The sequence below is a fragment of the Sturnira hondurensis genome, unplaced genomic scaffold (assembly GCF_014824575.4).
Source record: "Sturnira hondurensis isolate 20B ecotype Veracruz unplaced genomic scaffold, ASM1482457v3 Scaffold0003090, whole genome shotgun sequence".
Classification (NCBI taxonomy): domain Eukaryota; kingdom Metazoa; phylum Chordata; class Mammalia; order Chiroptera; family Phyllostomidae; genus Sturnira; species Sturnira hondurensis.
Genome location: NW_028075721.1, coordinates 9,362,403 through 9,380,774, shown reverse-complemented (window position 1 = coordinate 9,380,774; position 18,372 = coordinate 9,362,403). Strand labels below are relative to the sequence as shown.

The 18,372-nt window shown below is 47.5% G+C and overlaps 1 protein-coding gene across 2 annotated transcripts in view; it reads left to right on the top strand.

The window, feature by feature from the left end:
* The window catches only part of NUP93 (nucleoporin 93), an 84,850-nt gene that overhangs the window by 18,547 nt on the left and 47,931 nt on the right, over nucleotides 1-18,372 (top strand). The gene's annotated exons all lie outside the window — the stretch shown is intronic.

The following is an 18,372-nucleotide window of genomic DNA, read 5'->3' as shown; positions in this document are numbered from 1 at the left end:
CTGCACTTTTAGATCATTGTACTTGTGAGAGCGACTTCTCTTCCTTCCTTGGGCTTACTCCAAGGCACAGAGACATTAGTTGTACGTTTCTACTGCCTTCTTTGCTAGATCTCATATAATTCTACTGTTTGTCTTCCACAGTTCTACATCTTGCTTGCATTGGTTGGCAAAGAGCTGGGGAAACTCAGAGTACTGTTTACTAAAACCTACTCATTGATTTCTAGGAAGTATTTGGCTGCATTAGCGGCACCAGGAAATTGTCTCATAGAGCACTCCAGTCTCATTTAACTGAACACACCACTGGCACAATTGGTTGCTATTCTAACCTAATCAGAAACTATGTGTGTGCATGTGTGTGTGTGTGTTTGCCTGCCAGCACTGTAGCGGAGTTGGAACACCGCCTTTGTGTTGGAGTGAAGGGACAGTGGGGCACCACTCTTATTACGGATTCACCTTTGAGTCGGAGGGACCCGGGCGCTACAAAGGCACGTCCTAGCACAAACAGAGGCTAATTGTGCTGCTGTCGGGCTCGGTTTGGATTAGTGCCCTGTGCCCCGCTACCCCGTGCGAGAGCTGTTTTAATCCGCCCGAGGACCACGGTTCGGAATTTATTCCAGCTCGGAAACCTGAAGCTCTGTGCTTTAAATTGAGAGTTGAACCAGCTGTAGACACCCATTATTTTTTCTGTTGTTGCTATGTTCCCAGAGAATGGAGATCCAGTTTTTTTTTTTGAACTTTATGTACTAAATTACGTTTTGCCTGTCATCTTATAGATGCCTTCTTATTTCCATGTAATCTTAAAATGACAGGTATACTGAACTTTTTCAGAAAGTTTTAGTTTTAGCTGTTCCCTTTCCATCCTTCTATTTTTACTGCCTCATGCTCTGTAAACAAATACTTATAACAGGGGTATAAGTGGGTAAATGGGATAGAGCTCAAATAATTTGAGTAATCATATATTTTGGGGAGCACCCTTTGTAGTACAGAAAGAAATGGCTCTTGCTGAAAGATGGCTGTTTGTTTGAGGGTTTTGATGTTTAAGATATCAAAGAAGTTGTGTATTTTTATTTTTTTATTTTTAAAACCAGCTGCTTTTGAAGCTTTCTCGCGTATTTATAACCCCCACATGGACTACTCAGCCACCTTCAGTGGTGCACTGTATGACTTCCCACTGACGTGCTCCAGTTTTGGCCTTGAGCAGGAACGCCAGGTTCCTGAGTGCACTGAGTCCTGGCAATCACTCATTCTGACCTTCTACTTGGTGCATGGTCACTGCCCTTCCACAGCCCATCCGGTTGTTTTGAGCAATGCACGCTTGGTCACTTAGAGTTTCTTGATTTGGAATGGGCACGACGAAGAGTTTTGCTCCCGACCACCAGGAAGTCTTTGAACTTCAAGCGGAAGGACGCTTCCGTTTCAGAATTGCACCTCTCAGCTGGACTTTTCTGGAATAGCTTCAGAAGTGCAAAGTGGTCAGTCTGAGATAGTGATGGGCTCATGGAGAACGGAGCATGTGGGTCTGAGGTAAAGACTTACTGGTTTCAAAGTCTGCCCTCCGTGGACCTCGTCTTCTTCCCAACACAGGTTTGAAAGGAGATTTCACTTTCAAAGGGCCGAGACTCAGGCCTGATCTGAGATGGCTCTAGTTCCGGTAGGGATGGGAAACTTTTGGCTGTCTCGTGTGGCTTAAAGTTCCTGTACTCACCGTCGTGTGGGGTCCTCGCGGACTTCCTGTGTGGTGGTCAGGTGTAAGAAGAGCGAAGCCAGCGCTCACCCACAGCGTGGAGTTGTCTTCCTTTTAATTGTTCTCATAATGTCTCTGTTATCCAAGAAGAATTAATTTGGAAATTTCTGGTTTTTTGTTCCTAGAAAATCCAGATGTACTTTTTGATGGACATTTTCTTCTCATTTATATTAACAGCTTTATTGAGATATATATAATTCACATACCATAAGCCTGACAGATTTTTGTGTGTGAACTTCTGTTTGCCAGCCAGTGTGGTTTTGAGATGGGAGTGCACCCTAATCCCGTGTCCAGTACCAGTCAGAGAGAATTTGTCACATCAGTTTCTACATTCACAAAGGGAGGTGATGCGATGGCGCCTCTCGGATGGGGGCTGTCCAAGACCGTGCCATTCATGGTTTGCACAGAAGCTGGAAAAGGCGTTTCCCCATATATACATACATATACATACATATATATATACATATATATACATATATATGTATACACACATATATACATCTGGAGATACAGGGGTAGTCCTTTTCTGTTGGGCAGACACTGATTATATTCCATTCTGTTTTTAATAGAGCTTGAAATTAATATGGCTTTTTGTTGCTACTTTTTTCTTCACCATAATCAGTGATGTTGGTATCACCGAGAACGCATTCTTAAAAGATTGCTGTGGTCAAAAAAAAAAATGCTTAAATATCTGTATGGCTGATGCTGGTAGAAATTTCAAATATATTTATCGATTTTACTTTCTGGAAAACATAAAGAAGGACTGCACGTTTGTGTAATAGGTGAGGAGCTCTAACTCTTCATAGGACGTGTTACCAGAACGATTGTCCTGTTCTCTTCCCAGGGACGTGAGGTTCTTGTGAGTTCAAGTCTTCTCACAGAGACTCACATGCTCACTTCTATCTTTGGGAAAAAACATTGAGGGCAGATTGCTTGGCTTTATTCAGATCTGAACAGCCCTAATATACCATGGCCGATGTGTGCTCTGTAGCAGTCAAGTACAGATTAACACAGTTCAGTTGTGTTCTGGGCTTTTTCATTAGATTTCGTGTGTGTTTCAAGGAGGCTGTGCCGAAATAGCTGAGTTGGTCATAAAAATGGAAGCCGCAGTTTCTGAGCGTTAGCCCACATATTTCCAAGTGGCATTAGACCAAAATACAAGAATATTATTGCATTCGATTCCTGGGGCTGCCATAACGATTTACCACCAACTTAGTGGCCTAAAACATTAGAACTTTACCTCTTAGAGTTCTGGAGGCCAGAGGTGGAGGTGCAGGTGTTGGCAGCGCCATCCTCGCTCCGAAGGCGCTGGGGGAAAACCCCTCTTCCGGCCCCTGGTGGCTCCTGGCATTGCTTGGTTTGTGGCCACGGAGCTCATCTCTGCCTCCAGCTTCACAGGTTTCCCCTCGTGGCAGCCAACTGTGCCTCTCCTTTCTTTTTTATAAGGGCTCTGCCCTAAATCCAGGATGGTAATGTGTTTGAGGGACTTCTGTTGAAGCATTTTTCAGCCAGAAAACATCTGCTTTATGAAAGCATTAAATACCTAGTTACTAGGATAAGTACAAGTGGGATTAAATCATGGTGCTTCTAAGGTAGAAGGAGCTAATGTGTGTGTGTTTCTACTTCAGCCAACCAGACAGCCTAACCTTTCTTTTTCTCTGTTCTCTGGGGGGGGACCTCTGCTTACCATGTTCCTTTAGCATCGAGTAGGACCCCGAAATGTCCAAACCCTGACTGCAGCCTGGCACTGTAAGACTTTCCTTAGATGCCCCCCCTTCAATAGTGTTTTCAGATCTCTCCTCCCCATGACTTCCAAATTTAGTATGTTGGCTTTACTGTATAAGAAAAAACAAATCTTTCTGAATGTTCCCCCACAAGGTAAACAGAAATTTAGAATGTGTTGTTGGAATTGATTTAGCAGCTAACTCAGTTTTAGATAAGTGAAAATTTAGCCCTTTAAGAAAAAAAGAGAGAGAGAAAGAGATCTTATACCGAAGGTCTTTATAATCTATCTAAATTTCTGGATGGAAATCTGTCCTTTGTGAACAAAAAGAAAAAGAAATCTTCCTTTTTAAAAATATTTTATTTATTTATTTTTAGAGAGGGGAAAGTGAGGGAGAAAAACATCAATGTGGGGTTGCCTCTCAGGCACGCCTTCAACCAGGGACCTGGCCTGCAACCCAGGCATGTGCCCTGACTGGGAATCAAACTAGTGACCCTTTGATTCGCAGGGTGGCACTCAATCCACTGAACCACACCAGCCAGGGCAAGAAAAGGAAATCTTTTTTTAAAAAAGATTTTATGTATTTGTGTTAGAGGGGAAGGGAAGGAGAAAGAGAGAGAGAGAAATATCAATGTATGGTTGCCTCTCCTGCGTCCCCTGCCAAGAACCAGGAACTGGCCTGCAACCCCGGCATGTGCCCTGATTGGGAATCGAACCGTGATTGTGTGGTTCGCAGGCCCACGCTCAATCCACTGGGCCACACCAGCCAGGGCGGAAATCTTTTATTTATTTTATTTTTTTGAGAAAAGGAAGTCTTAGGCAGAGAATAAAATAATTATAAGAAAAGTAAAGTCAGGGAGACTGATACATCACCTGTAAGACTAAATGGTGCAGTAATGATTGACTCGCTCGAACCTCGTGTTGAGTACCACACTGTGTCTGTAATTAGATACTCGTTATTTCCTTTTTCCTGTTTTTGGCCGTGAAAATGTAGAGTGTGTTCAAATCACACTTAGCTTATCTTTTAAATTATCAAAAGAAAATGAATGACTTTGGTTAAATGTAAAAATGAATCACACGGCCTGTGTAGCCCCTTATTGTTATATAACCTAAGGTGTTATTTTCATCATTTGTCTTTTACCTTTATATCTTCGGAATTAAGATACTGCTGCTTAAATGCAACTGTGTCCCAGCTAAGAGGAAAGTGGTTGTATTGCTTGCTAATTGTGTGTTTGTGGCATTGGCGAGTTCTTAGTGGGAGCTGGTTTCTGAAATCCTGTGGCAGTTTGTCGGACTTGCCCAGAGTGATTAGCGGGCCTGCTAATCCCGGCTCTCAGGAAGACCTCGGGCAAAACATTGGTGTGGGGGGAAAAGCGCAGCAAGTTTGCCCTTGCTGCAGTCAGTTGGGGGACAGTGCGTTCTGACCCAGTGGGGGAAATGTAGTTGTCATTGTCACCTGTGTCTGGAGACTGAAACTGCCGAGCATGTGCACCAAGGAGAGGTCTTGTCAGAGCTGCTGCAGTGGATTTAAGGAAGAGACGAGGGTCATTCATAAGAGTTGCATCTGTTTGCTCACGGATCATTTTTATAACAACTCTGAGAAATGGTCTCAGTGGGGAGAACTTGCCCATCTTCCCTGTTGTTTCTGCTGTGGATGCTGCTTGAGCAGACTTCTCTGCGCGTAAACCAGGGCCAAACGGGTTATTAGGAATTTTGAATTGATGGACTGTGAAGGTTTGCTCTTTAAATGTTTTCACATAGAAAGAGATAGCGTGTGTGGTGTGAAGGGTCTTAGTGCAGGGGTGTGTTTATCGAACTCCTCTGTTCTGTTCTCCTTGCCCCCAAGGGAGCTTTGTGGTAACATTTCTTTTGAGGTTTTAAAGGACCTTAACGGGTATTTGAATCTCGCCCTTTCCCAGCTTGTAACAGCTGCCTGTTCTAGACTGAACACAGCCTATAGCTAATGCTCTTGGGTTCACTAGCAAATGAGTCCAGTTCTGCCCAGTCCAGGTTCTGTTAGAGAGACTCCCGTGCCGGGACGAGCACTGGGTACATTCGGCTGTGAGAGCCCAGTGCACGTGGGAAAGATGCCTCCCGCTGTGCCCCGTGCTCTTGTGCAGGCCGTCCCCGTGCCAGCTCCGTCTCTTGTGTGAACCCGCAGTGTCCGTGCGACCCCCACTTGACAGATGTGTCTGCTGCTCCTTGGTATTAAGTCTTGGCCCAGGGCGAAGCTCAGGGCCGGTGAAAGCCAGCGAGCACGTGAGAAGAAAAGAATAGTCGTCTCTGCAGAGGCAGGTCAGCGTGCCGCCCTGTTCCGTGTTCGTAATGAGGTGGTCTGGTGCTGGCTGCTGTGGCGAGTACTGACATGGCTTAATTTTCCCGTTTGTGATCAGGGCAGCGGCTGCCACGTGGCCTGGCACCAGAGTCGGCAGCTACAGCGGGAGAGTCTCCTGTGAAAGGAATTGAAAGTGGTAACCCTGCAAATCAAGTGGGTGTTAAAGGCATTGCCTGTGGAGCGGGAAACTGCTTTTAAGTGCACCAAGGATATGAGATTTCAGGTTTTCACTCGTCCATTTACTCGTATCCTGAATGCAGGGCCCTCGCAACAAGCGACTAAGTGGATGCTGAAAGCGTTCAGAGCGAGTAGGAAATGACAAGGCCTTTTGTCTTCCCAGAGGTTTCTAATGCCCCGTAGTCAGCGAGGGAGTGTCAATTACCAGCCTAAGGAACTGGCAATGGTTCGGTGAGAGTTTTTTGGGAAAAGCCCAGGGCCAAAGTATTTACCTAACAATTTAGTAGAGCACTTCAGATATTGGCCAGGCCCTGGTACCTTTGAACTGGAGCTGAGTCATCCTCCCTCCCTCCCTCACCAGGTGTCTCTTAACCTGCCCACATCTGTCGTCACCCTCTGTCTGGCATCTTCAAATTGCTTGGTTTCAGGATCCAGGAATGGGCGCGTCTTTGTGCCTGCAGAACTATTTAATGCCGGAGGGGGGGTGGTTTAAATAAGGGCCCAAACCTCCATGGAATGCATTGCTGTAAATCAGTCTCTTATTCCCAGACGGCAGCCCTGGACCCCCCGCCACTCTGATCTGCTTGCCAGGGCGCCCTGTGCTCTCTCTCCGTTTTGGAATGTTCGATCCAGGCTTTTTAGGCCTGCAGTCTCTGAGGTGGCTCCTTCCACTGGTGGTGGTTACAAAGCGTGGCTCCTCAGCTACAAAACTTCGGAACCCAGGTTCCCACCACTGCCACTAAAATTCCACATTCTGAGAAGGATCTGAGAGAAGGGCTCCAAAAGGGCAGACTCTTGGTTTTGCTTTTTGGTGGGTTGGTTTGGTGGGGACCAGGAGAAGCGGCTGGGAGATAGGATGGGCGGCATCCTCTGCGGACGAGACCTGTGCCTAGAATTTCTCTGGCTGCAGAGCCCTCGGGCCTGGTCTATGTTGCTTTCTTCTTAAGCGTTTTCCTGTTTCACAAGTGCTTGCTCCCATCTTGCACTCCGGACATCAAGAGGTTGAGCAAGTCCCCAGGCACAAGTGCTTGCTCCCATCTTGCACTCCGGACATCAAGAGGTTGAGCAAGTCCCCAGGCTCAGGTCGCTGGCCGCCCCTGGTCTGCATCACTAATGGTCTGCTGTGATCCTTAGTGATGCACACGCCACCTAATTATCCTGGAGGACGGAAGGGCAAGTCCGCACTTTTCACTCTGTCGTCTCCGTTAGGCCTCTCGCACCCACAGTGCGTGTCGGTTGTTGAGGGCAAGGGTAACTAGCCAGAACATAGCTGCAAGGAAGCAAAAGGTATTTTACTAACTAACGCAAAGAGGCTCCGGGACACGCCCGAAGAGCAGGGTGTGTTCCAGGGTGTGGTTTAAGAGCAAAGGTTAGTCAGGCAGATAGCCATCTGGACAGTCACTAGGAAGGGAAATTTTGCCCCCGTGCACGAGCTCAACTGACCAATCAGATAAAGGAGCACGAGCCAGTGCACGAGTTAACTCACCAATAATCAGTAACCCTATTGTGCTGCTGAGCCAACCGCTAACCGCCACATCTGCTTCTGTATCCAGCTTGCTTGCGCGCCTCCTTAAAACCCTAAGCCTGTAAGCGTTTGGCGCGACTCTCATTTGCAGCCCTGCAGGCACCGTGTCTCCGGACACTTTGGAGAGTTCGCCCCTGCGCAGGTTAAACTTGGCCAATAAAGTAACATCTTTGGAACCCCGAAAGTCTCCGACATTTGTTCTCGCGGTTGGTGAATGCAACATCGGTCTGTCTCAGCAGGACCCGTCTCCAAAGGAGCAGGGCCTGGCGGACCCTTGAAGGGCTCTGGGCGTTTGCAGTTGCGCTTGGTTGTGTGATGAGGTCCCAAACTGCCTGATATTTTCACGTCAGAGGAGTCGGTGGTGGGTGGTGTTCACTCAGACGTTGCTTTCGGAATCAGTGCTTCTCAAACTGTTTTTTTCTTTCATGTTTATGTCAAACTGAGAGATGCTTCTATATAATAGAATAAGAATGAATTACCAGGAAAAAAGAAATGAAAGATATGTAAAGTACAAGAATAGTTTTTTAAATTAAGTTTAATTTGTGTAAAATTACTCAGATTGCTATCAAACTTTCTAAATGCTTGTCCTCAGTTTCTGCCCTTCTCTGCTGCAGACAGGGACAAACTCCTTGCAGACTGGTCCTCCTTCCCTTCCACGCACTCTGAGTGGTTCCGGTTTAAGTGGCTGTGTTTGCCCCCTTCCTCCCTCCTCCTTCCCCTTTTGTTTAGTTAAGTGCTCCCTGCTGGGACAGTGAAATGTGGCACCGAAGACCAGTTTGAATTCCTGTCTTCTGGTTTAAGCCGGCTAAAACTGGAGAGGCAAAGCTAGATTTACTGAACATTTATTATGTCCAGACACTGTACCAAGCACTTTCTGGGCTTCCTCATTCAGTCCTTTCAGTAACCACCTGGGGCGGATACCGATGTTCACCCCCATTTCCCTGACGACGAACTTGGGCCTCAGAGGCTAGGTGCGCCAGACTTGAACCCTGTTCTGTTGGTGTGGATTCAGTGCTGTGTCCTGAGCCCCTAGGTTATAGATGTCATTTATAGATTGAGAGCCTTTTAGTGAAGGAGGGACTTTTCAGGATCTGTTTGAAGGAGGAAGGTAATGGAGGTATGAGATAGAAGGAGGTATACTTCGTCACAGCCAGGACAGAAGTATAATTGAAGTGCTCATTTAGAGCAAAATAAAAAAATAGAAAGCCCACTCCAGATGTGGTGGGAATTGCTTTTATTTGTATAAGCTTAGTAATAAAATAATGTTGAATGGGGAGAAAATGGAACATGCTTTTCAAACCTTGGTGTAGACCCCTGCTGGTTTGGGGAGGCGGGGTTGGGGGACACGAGTTTTATAGGAAGGCCAAAGCCGTTTCAGCCGCTTGTCTTCTCCAGAAGCTTGCTTTTCTCCGACCATAGGTTTATGCTTTCTGCGCTGTCAGTTTAATTTCCTGTCTACAGCTCAGCCTGTTATTTCTCGGGTTTGCTGCCCTACAGGTACACAGCAAAGGACTTCCGTGAAATCCTGGAGCAGCTTTAGTTTTGAAATGCCAGGGCTTTGTGCTTTGGAAATAGGTGTGTTCGGCTTCTTGCTTGATCATCTTTGTTTTGTTTTGCTTCTGAAGCTGAGCTCGAGTTAGAAGGATGATGCTAGAAGCAATTTAAAGGGCACATAAAATTTTTACTGTGATCCTGAACTATCGATTGTTGACTTATTTGTAGGTTTAATGCAGGCCCATTTCCTTACTTAGCGTCTCCCTGGCCATTAAGGTCTGGCAGCGTGCCGGAATGTTGAAATCTTGCATCTTGTAATATGATTTGGCTGTCTAAGGGCATTATGTGCGTTTGGTTTTTAAAGGCACAGACAAAGCCGTCAACTTTGTGTTTGCTCCAGAATGCAGGAAAGAATCTCTCTGTCCAGCGAAATTGCTCATGTCTAGGAGACAGCGTGGAAGTGAGGAGCTGGCGTGCAAGAGCATGCTGATGCCCGAAGTCGCATAAATGGGTACCCTCAGGATCAGCGGGCTCTTTTAAAGAACTGCAGACTGACACAACAGAATTTCACAGGGGAGACCAGGCAGGGACCCAAAAAGTCGTGATGGTGTGCCAGAGCCGGGCACGGTTGGTCCTCGGTGTGTGTCTGATGCCACTCCCAGCACGAAGTCGAGATTAGAGTCCCATGGAGGGGCTGGTTCAGGGCCCTGCTTTGGGAGGGAGCTGGGCCCAGAGTGGGAGGAGAAGCAGTCAGCGTCCAGAGCAGACGTCCACCCTCTCTCATCACAGCCAGGACACCTCTTCACTGGAGTGGAGGGCGGGTCTTCCCTCTTGACGAGTGAGGATGGAAGGGCTGGGTGACAGGAAGACTTTGCATTTGGCATTCTGAGGGTGTGAATGAGAACGGAATGGCGTCAGTAGGAGAATGCGGTTTCTCCCTAATTCTCAAACAGACGTGTGTAAGTTAGAGAACTCGGAAACTGTCTCCACGGAGCTTGCTCGACGGGTCTCTTGCCCCTCGAAGTTGCTGGGCCGCCACCATTTAGGGCGGACCTGGTCCAGATTGTGTGGACCAGGTCCACGAGGTGGGGAACATCTGTGTGACGTGACAGGGGAAACAGACTTACTTTAATGGGGAGGCGAGGCGTTGGTCCGTGAGGCATGTGTTAGAGACAGACTGTGACAGTGGCCTTACTCTTCAGGATTGGCCGAGTCTGTGGATGAATGGCCTTCCTCTTCACCCGGTAACGGTGCGGTGTCCTTCCCACGGTGTGAAAGGGGCCTGAAACACGCAGATTCACACGCAGCCACTACATTTACATCATTGCACTGTCCCCCTCAGACCGTTTGGAAGAGTGGTCATTGAGAGAGTTCTGTGAGTTTGTCCTAATTTGGGAGATTTAGGGGAAAATAAGTAACAAGCCAGAGATTTTATGTGATGTGTGAGGGGCGCACGATTGGAATCCTTCCATGTGTCCATCTCCATCTGGTTCCTCACCACGGTGTTGAGATGGATGGGTTGAAAGGGTGTTGCCATCTTTTCACAAGAAGGGGAAGGAGCTGAGGCCAAGACAGAGAGTTGCTGTCTAAGGTGGAACTTGAACCCAGGTGCATTCTTACCGTCAGGACTGGCTCCGGGAGGCACCAAGGGTGGGCTGCTTGGGTGAATTCCACATTATGATTTTTTGCAAAGACATTAAGATCTTTTGCCACTGGTAAAGTTTCGTGATGTTTTGGTCCTTTCTCTTCTCAGGCCTTTTCTTACCTGTTTTCTTTGAAGCGACGTTTCTGTTTACTCCTGTCCATGTGAAAGGTTTGCTGGGGACAGAAATCAGTTGCAGGGACGAAGGTGCTCCTTACAGGGGTCATCCTGGAACCTGAGTGGGGACAGACCTCGTTTTTCCATCTCAGATACACGTCGAGACAAAAAGCTGTGCTGATGTTCGCTGCTGCTGACATAGTTTACAGATGCCCTTTGTGCGAAGGGGCTCGGGATGCCCTGAGGTTGGTCACGGAGGGCCTTTCAGCCTGGCTTATGCTGAGCGGGCGATTGTGCCACCAAGCACATGCCAAGTAGCAAAGCAGAACAAAGTCAAACGTGAAACTTTAGGTGAACTCGACTGTCAGGCTTTAGAGCAGATTGGGGGAGAGGTTTTCTGTTTGTTTTTGTTTTTGCCAGTTTTTTGCTTTCTGCTTTCACCTTCCCTGTTTTCTTCCTTTCTTCTGGCTGTCCTCACTTTTTTTGTTCTCTGTCTTTTCTCCTTTCTTCCTTTCACTCTTGCCTTCCTTCTGTCCTTTGTATCCCACCTTCCCTCCCCCTCTTTCCCAGCCTTTTAGACTGGCTATCCGAGCAGCCATTGCTACCATGAGCGGGCCTCCTTTTTTCCAATCAGGTATTAGCTGTGCAGTCGTGGCTGTGGCTCGACTCCTGCAGCCTGGAGCGAGTGCCCTCCGAAGCTGTCTTGCTGTGTAGAGCGAGCACAGACGAGATGGAAGGCTGTACCGGGCAGTGGAGAGGCGGTTCTGTGGGAGCCTGGCCTTGCAGGCCGCCAGAGGTGAGCCTCTCTCCTTAGGTGCTCTCCTCACCTGTGTTTTCTGCATTTGCAAACCCCAAGGAAGTGGAGTTTAGTTTCCCCATCTAGCTAATCTGCTCACGTTTGCCTCTCTGATGGGCACCCTGAAGTTGTGTTTCCTTGTCTTTGGCCCTTGCTCAAAGCTTCTGCTTCTGTTCTCCTTTTGTGCTTTTGGTGCCTGACTCAGCTTGCTGTTGAAGGTGTGTGAGAGTTTTCTATGACAGGACACAGCAAAGGCGTTGATTATTCGTAAAGCCACATCCTAAGTAGAGAGGATGACGGGGAAGAAAATGACCAAGGATATTTAATTTTGTTTCAGGTTTTAAGAATGAATTTGTAAAGTCATCTAGCTCCCTCCTTCATATGTGTTCTTTACCATTTGTTAACCGTTCGCCCTACCAGTGCATTTTTGTGCACTGGGGGGGGGGCTGGGTTACAGACTGGGGTGTATTGGGGAGCTGCAGGCACATCACAGACCCCTTCGGCCCCTCGGTTTTTCTTTGGGAGCTTGGAAAGGAGAGGAGCTGCACACCTCATCTGTCCTTGGATTAGCTTTCTACCTCCGGGCTGCTGTTAGTCTCCTGCCCCATCTTCCTCGTGCCCCCGTCCCTTCGGCCACCGGAGAGAGGTTCTTTCTCAGTCGTTCCCAAGTGTGGTGTCCAGGCCAGCCTCGGCGTGACCTAAGAACTTGTTAGAAATGCAGGTTCTCGGGCTTCTCCCTAAACCTGCCGGATCCAACTCTCTGGAGACGGGGTCCCCAAATCTGTTTTCACAAGCCCTCCAGTTTGAGAGCCGCCAGGTAAGCAGTTACAGAAGTCTGACGTGGAAAACCCTGCTTTTCTAGCCGTCCGCCCACTTCATCTTAATCCTCCCACTCATCAACCCTGAACTTTCAGCCGGCAAAGTAGTATATTTATTATTTAGGTGTTTGAATCCATAGAGAACTTTTTACCACCCTTGTTTTTATCTTTGCTTCATGAAGGACACAGCGGTCAATAAGATACATGTTTAATACTTGTGTGTATTAAAAACTTATGACTTATAATTGGTCATTGATTATTTTTTCACCATGGAGGATGGACTGGCACCAAGACCATAGCTCAAAACACACTGCCTAAAAAGCGGTTGGACCCCAGAGGGGAATGAAGAAGGGCAGGAGGCAGAGGGAAGGAAGGGGAGGGGTTAATAATCCCATATTAGTTGATCGTCATTATCCTCTGTGAGCCGCTGTGAGCGGATGTGCTTTGGCTTCTGCAAATGTTAATAATTCATGGGTGGACCATGCCAAAGGGAAGCCTTAAATCTGGTCTCTCAGCAGATTAAATACACCGTCTGCCTTCAGCAGGAGCCAGGAGAGATGAAAGATGGACTTGTTGTTTTTCCTTCACCAACCCGAATTTCTCCGCCTTGCTCCTCGGCTCCGCACATCCTCATTTTGTTTACCTTTTCGTGTGCTTCTGTCCGCCCCCTGGCCCACGTGAGCGAGTGTTGGGGGCCTGGGGTCTGCTGTGAATGACGTTAGGTTTTACTCTTCCTTAGCTGCTAGTGACAACAGATGCCAGGAGAAAAGGCGGAAAGGCAGAATAAGTATTTCCTTGGAAATGTCTAAATCAGGCTGCAGATTTGAAACATGTATTACAATGTGCAGCCTGTGTTTCAGAAATCCTTTGAAATGACTCCTCTTTGCAGAGTTGCCCTGTTGTATGGACAGTTGAAAATGCGGTGTTTGTCCTGTAGGTCCGGTGGCGTTTTCCCGTCTTACAGATGAGAGAACTGAGGCATAAGGTGCATCTCAGAAATCATGGATAGGTGGCCTTCTGGGGCACGAGGTAGAATGTGATTAGATTAGGCTCAAATACTGTGCAGGTAGCTACACGGGCACATGCAGATTCAATTCTAAATGTCAGTTTGCCAAGAAGCGCCACAGTCGGAGAAGGCTGCTACCAATCTGCAATTGTGTAGATATTTGTGGAGCTTCTGAATAACAGTGCCCAACAACTTAACAGGTTAATCGATAAGTACACGTCGAGCACTTAACGCTGGGTGTGATGCTTCGTTGAGCGCCCTAAGTGAACATGATATAGCCCCGCCGTCACGAGATTTTCCCAGTTTTAGGCTAACCTGAGGGAATTCGGCTGACACGCCCAGGATCGGCGTCAGGGTAAGAGATGGCGAAGTAGCAGAGCTGGGACCGTGTTTGTCACCTTTAGTCACCCCAGTAGTTGGCTGGAGGACTTGGTGGTAAGGAGCACGTTGACCAGACCGAACCATTGTTTTAAAGACCCACCCATGTCACTGTTGGAAGGCCGGCAGAGCAAAGAACTGCATGGGCAAGGCAGATCGAAAAATCAGCCTAATTTTCAAAAACTGTTTTAGAATTGCAGACCCTCGCGTTCCTGTGCTGGAGACCGGACGGGTGCAGTGCAGGGGCGAGGGCCTGACCTGCGCTTTATTGCAGGGCAGCGTGAGCTCCTGGGGCACAGGTCAGGCCGCCCACCCGCCGGCCTTGGCTGGGCGTCTGGACTGTGGGCGGTGGCTCCCGCTGGGCACTGTGGCCGCGCCCCTCTCGCCCCTTCGCCTAGACCTGCGGGTGGCACTGTGTTTTCCATTCCAGATTCTCTCTGTTGTTATTTCTCATGTAATTTTTACCATGGTTCTTTTTTTTTAAGCCTATATCCTTGAATGTAATTTTATTATATCTTGATTTCAGATTTTATTTATTGCTTTGAGGAATACTATATCCAACTTAATAGTAGAGATTACTGAGAAAACAGAACGCTGCCTATAATTTCCCTTCATAGAAAAATTTCAGGAGCCTATGTTTTATATGTCAGTGAGCTTGGAATTCTGACCAAATAATGGAATACAGTTTTTTCCTCGTTTAAATCATTGAGGATTTGGTAATTTTAGTAATTCTTTTCTCTTTAAAGAGGAGTCTTTTTTAAAATCAGTTTTTGTCCTCATCAGTGTTTTCCAGCCAATAGCAGGAATAGCAAATAGTGCAGAAAAAAATACATAAAAATTAGTGTCTTTTCTCTAAAGTAATAGGAACAACAGGATGGACTGGCTGCAAGAAGCAAGTCCCAACTCTTGGTAACTGCATTTACATCTTGGAAATCTTGGGGCTATGTTGAGCTTTAGTTCTCCTTCAAATAACAGGTTCCCTGCTAAATTTAAAGTGGAATTTGAGAGAATCCTATTTACACTCAACCTGCTACTAATCACATCTATCATGTAAAGTACACTGGTAATAAGAACTAGCTGGAAGCTGTTCCGTTGTGCTCACCCCCCACCCCCGCCACAGTGTAACAATGTAAGATTTCGTGCGGTCTGGGCTCAGGCGCGTACCCTTATAGTTTTGAGGGGGTATAGTGTCCCATAATGTATTGAAAGAGCTCTGTAAGCAGGAAACCCAGATCCTGAGTGACCTTGGCCAGAATCTAAGTTTCTCTGGGCCTTCTTTTCTTATCTATGCCATAAGGGAGACGAAGTGCCCCTGAAATTTTATGGCAATGAGACAGGTAAGCTTCATACAATTTATTATTTTATGTCTTATTAAAAGAACTTTTTTATATAGCCTAAAGTTTCTTGCCAAAATCATTTGTTCCCTCTGTGTAAATATTGAGATTTGATAGATGCTCTGTGTGTGTGTTAGAGAGAGAGAGAGAGAGAGGGAGCGTGTGCACAGACTGGCGAGCTGGCTCTCCTCATTCCGAGTTCTGAAACCTGGGACTGCAGTGTGATGAACTGCCCTGAAGGAATATTGGAGATGCTTCTTCTCCGCCCTTAGCCTGTTCCCATTAGTAACTGCATTTCCTGGGGAACTACTTTTTGAAACCTTGTTTGAAGTGGCAGCATGTTAAGTTTCTGGCCCACCTCTGAACCAGGTTCCCACTCTTTGGTGCATGGCGGACTAGGGGCAGAGCCCTGCTCGGGGGCGGCAGGAGCTCCTCAGCCTCCCTGTGCCGAGAGAGCCTTCTTGTCCCTGTTGTTTTTTGACCTCTAGGTAGACAAGTTTGCGTATGAGCAACAGAGAATGACCATAATCTGTTTTGCTACTAACTAAAGACGTAGAAACTGTCTCGTTTTTACTGGTTGCCTAAGTCCAGTGGTCCCCACATAAAACAGTTCTCAAGGTGAAATGTCACTGACAAAATGGGCAGATTGCTGTTTCATTCTCAGCTGATGTTTCAGGACAGATTGGCTCTGACCGCCATGCCCCTGACTCTGGGCCAGGACCATCTCCTTTTCCCCGAAGCTCCTTGGCCGTAGATGCAGCTGAGACGGAAGCCGACGCTGGGAATTGAATCCTGTTGGTAGTGATGCTTAGTCACGAAGAGGGGCTCAGTGCCTCTGCACACTGGCCAAGAGCCACGTCAGCGTTTGTCTTGCTGCCTAAGGCTGCACTTATCTCAGGGAGCTGAAGAGATTGGAAGGAACAAATGACGAGCAAGTAATATTTATATTTAGCTCCCCTTTAAGTAGTCACCTGCGTATACCGGGGGTAGGGCCTTTTTATTGTTTTTTAATAAAAAATCAGCGTTGGAGAAACGGTTTTCTTGAGTGCCCTCAAGGACAGCACTGTGGTGGGCACCGATGACAATTAGAGCAAATACGAATCTCGGGTACTGTCTCCTGGGAGCTCACAGTCTCGCACCTGGAGAGCCAAGCCTAACATTTCTGTAATGGGGCTAAGTTGTCCGAGACAGTGAGGTGACAGGCAAGCTGAACGGGGATGGCATGAGGTTCTAAACGCCGAGGCAGTTCGGAGGGGCGGAGGAGGTAATGATGAGTGGATGTGAGCGTGGTTGGGAGAGACCCCCCACAGTAGACGGGATCCGAACAGGCCTGGAAAAATCAAATGGGTTTAGCTTGCAGGAAGTGAATGGGGATGTGAGAGTAATAACCTGACCGAAGGCAGGTTATATGCTAAGAAATAAAGTCCGTCGGGGACGGGGCATGAAATGCGGAAGGAGTAGCTGCCAAGCAGCGGCGTGCAGGCAGTACTTGCTGCTGAAGGTTTGGGAGCAGGTAAATGTGAAAAGGAAGGAGGGAGGGTGAGGACACACAGAAGTTGCCTAGGCCGGTGAGAGGAACCCTGCAGAGGTGTCCTTCAGAGGCACTGTAGCTACCCGGCCTGGACCAGGGAACAGAGAGGAAGCGATGTGCAGGGGGCGTGCGGGATGAGCCGCCTCCGCCCTTGGTGGGCTGCAGAGGGATGTTCAGGAGTGCCTCGAGGAGAGGGCGTGGTGCAGTTGGTCAGGGCTGAGGAAGCAGGTTGAGTAACCAGATTGAAGGTTGAGAATTCCTCGCAGTTTTTGATGTCCTGGCAAGAGATCAAGGTGGAAATGCCCCTAAAACATTGAGAAATGGGATGAGAAATTGCTCAGAGAATAGCTCCAGACAGAAGTTTCCAGAGCCACTGATGTAGAGGTGAGAGCTGTGGCAGGAAGAGATGTATGGGGCAGGGGCGCCAGCTCTCAGTGAGGAGAGAGGACCCCCGAGAAGGATGGTGGGGATGGTGGGCTTGTCAGGCAGCCAGGACCCCGCTGTGCCTCAGAGGGCTCAGGCCCAGGGGACAGTAACTGCCCAACCTCGAGTGGCCTCTCACTCTTATTGACTCTTTTAGAAGCATTAACCCACCAGCGATACTACTTGGTCTTCCCAGCAGCCCAGTGAGCCTGGCAGAAGGCGGAACAGAGCTCACGGGGCTGGGGGGTAGGGGTGGAGCGTGAAAGTGTGATTTCGGGGAAAGCCCTGCCTGTCCTCAGTGCATTTTAGGGCTGTAGAGTCGTTCACCTGAACGTAACTTCGCTGATGGGTACTGTCATTGTACTTGAACCACAGAATTCAATGGCTTCCTTTTTCTGTTCTGTGATCTTATTTATTAATGATTGCAGGTTAAAAGGGGGGAGGGGCTACTAAAGCCACACCTTCAAAAATGCCTCCTCACCTTCGTGTTTCAAGTGTGAGCCCAAGGAAATTGGAACTATCGTCCCCCCTCCCTGTTTTTCCCTTCCTGCTCAGAAATTTTTCAGACCAATTGACAGCTTTGGAATCTGAATATCTTTGGTTGGAGGAAGTGTTCCTACTTTTTTAGGAAAACTTTTTTTTTCCCCTTTGGTCTTACACCCGTACTTTGCTGGGAAGTTCCTGAATGGGCTCACTGGGAGAATCTGTCGAGAGATGAAAATAAAAATGACAAACTTGAAACTTTTCTGTGCAAGATTGCACTGAATTCTAAGAAACTATCTAAGTGCATGCTTTGTTGGAATTTTATATGGAACATGGCTTGAAAATTCAAGCCTTCACCCGAAATTTGGAGATTTTTCGAGTACACTGAGGCCTTAATACACTTTGGTCATTGCGGTAGTAAGATGCACGTGTCTTTGCACTTGTGGGTGTCTAGATATCCTACATAGTGTGTATCTTGTGTAGTGTATGTCTCACAGAGTGTGTGTGAGGTGCAGGTGAGCTGTGCTGCAGTTTGGAATGGGACGGTACACAGAGCGGTTTGAAAAGATGGTGTTAATCCCCTTTGGTAGAGAGGGTTAGATGTCATCTCTGCTGTTGTATCAGCAAGCTGGTTTTTATTCCATATATTAATGAATGCTGGCGTCTACTAGCTGTCTCTCTTTTCTTTTTGCTTTAGTTTTTGGTGCTTAGGGCCATGTAAAGCCCAAACAAAATGAAACAAGGGACTACCAGATAGTTAGGAATGGACCTCTTTATGTTCAGTAAAACAACTGGAGAGCTACCTCCTTCGTAAGGTCATTTCCTTCCAGATGACCTTCACACACG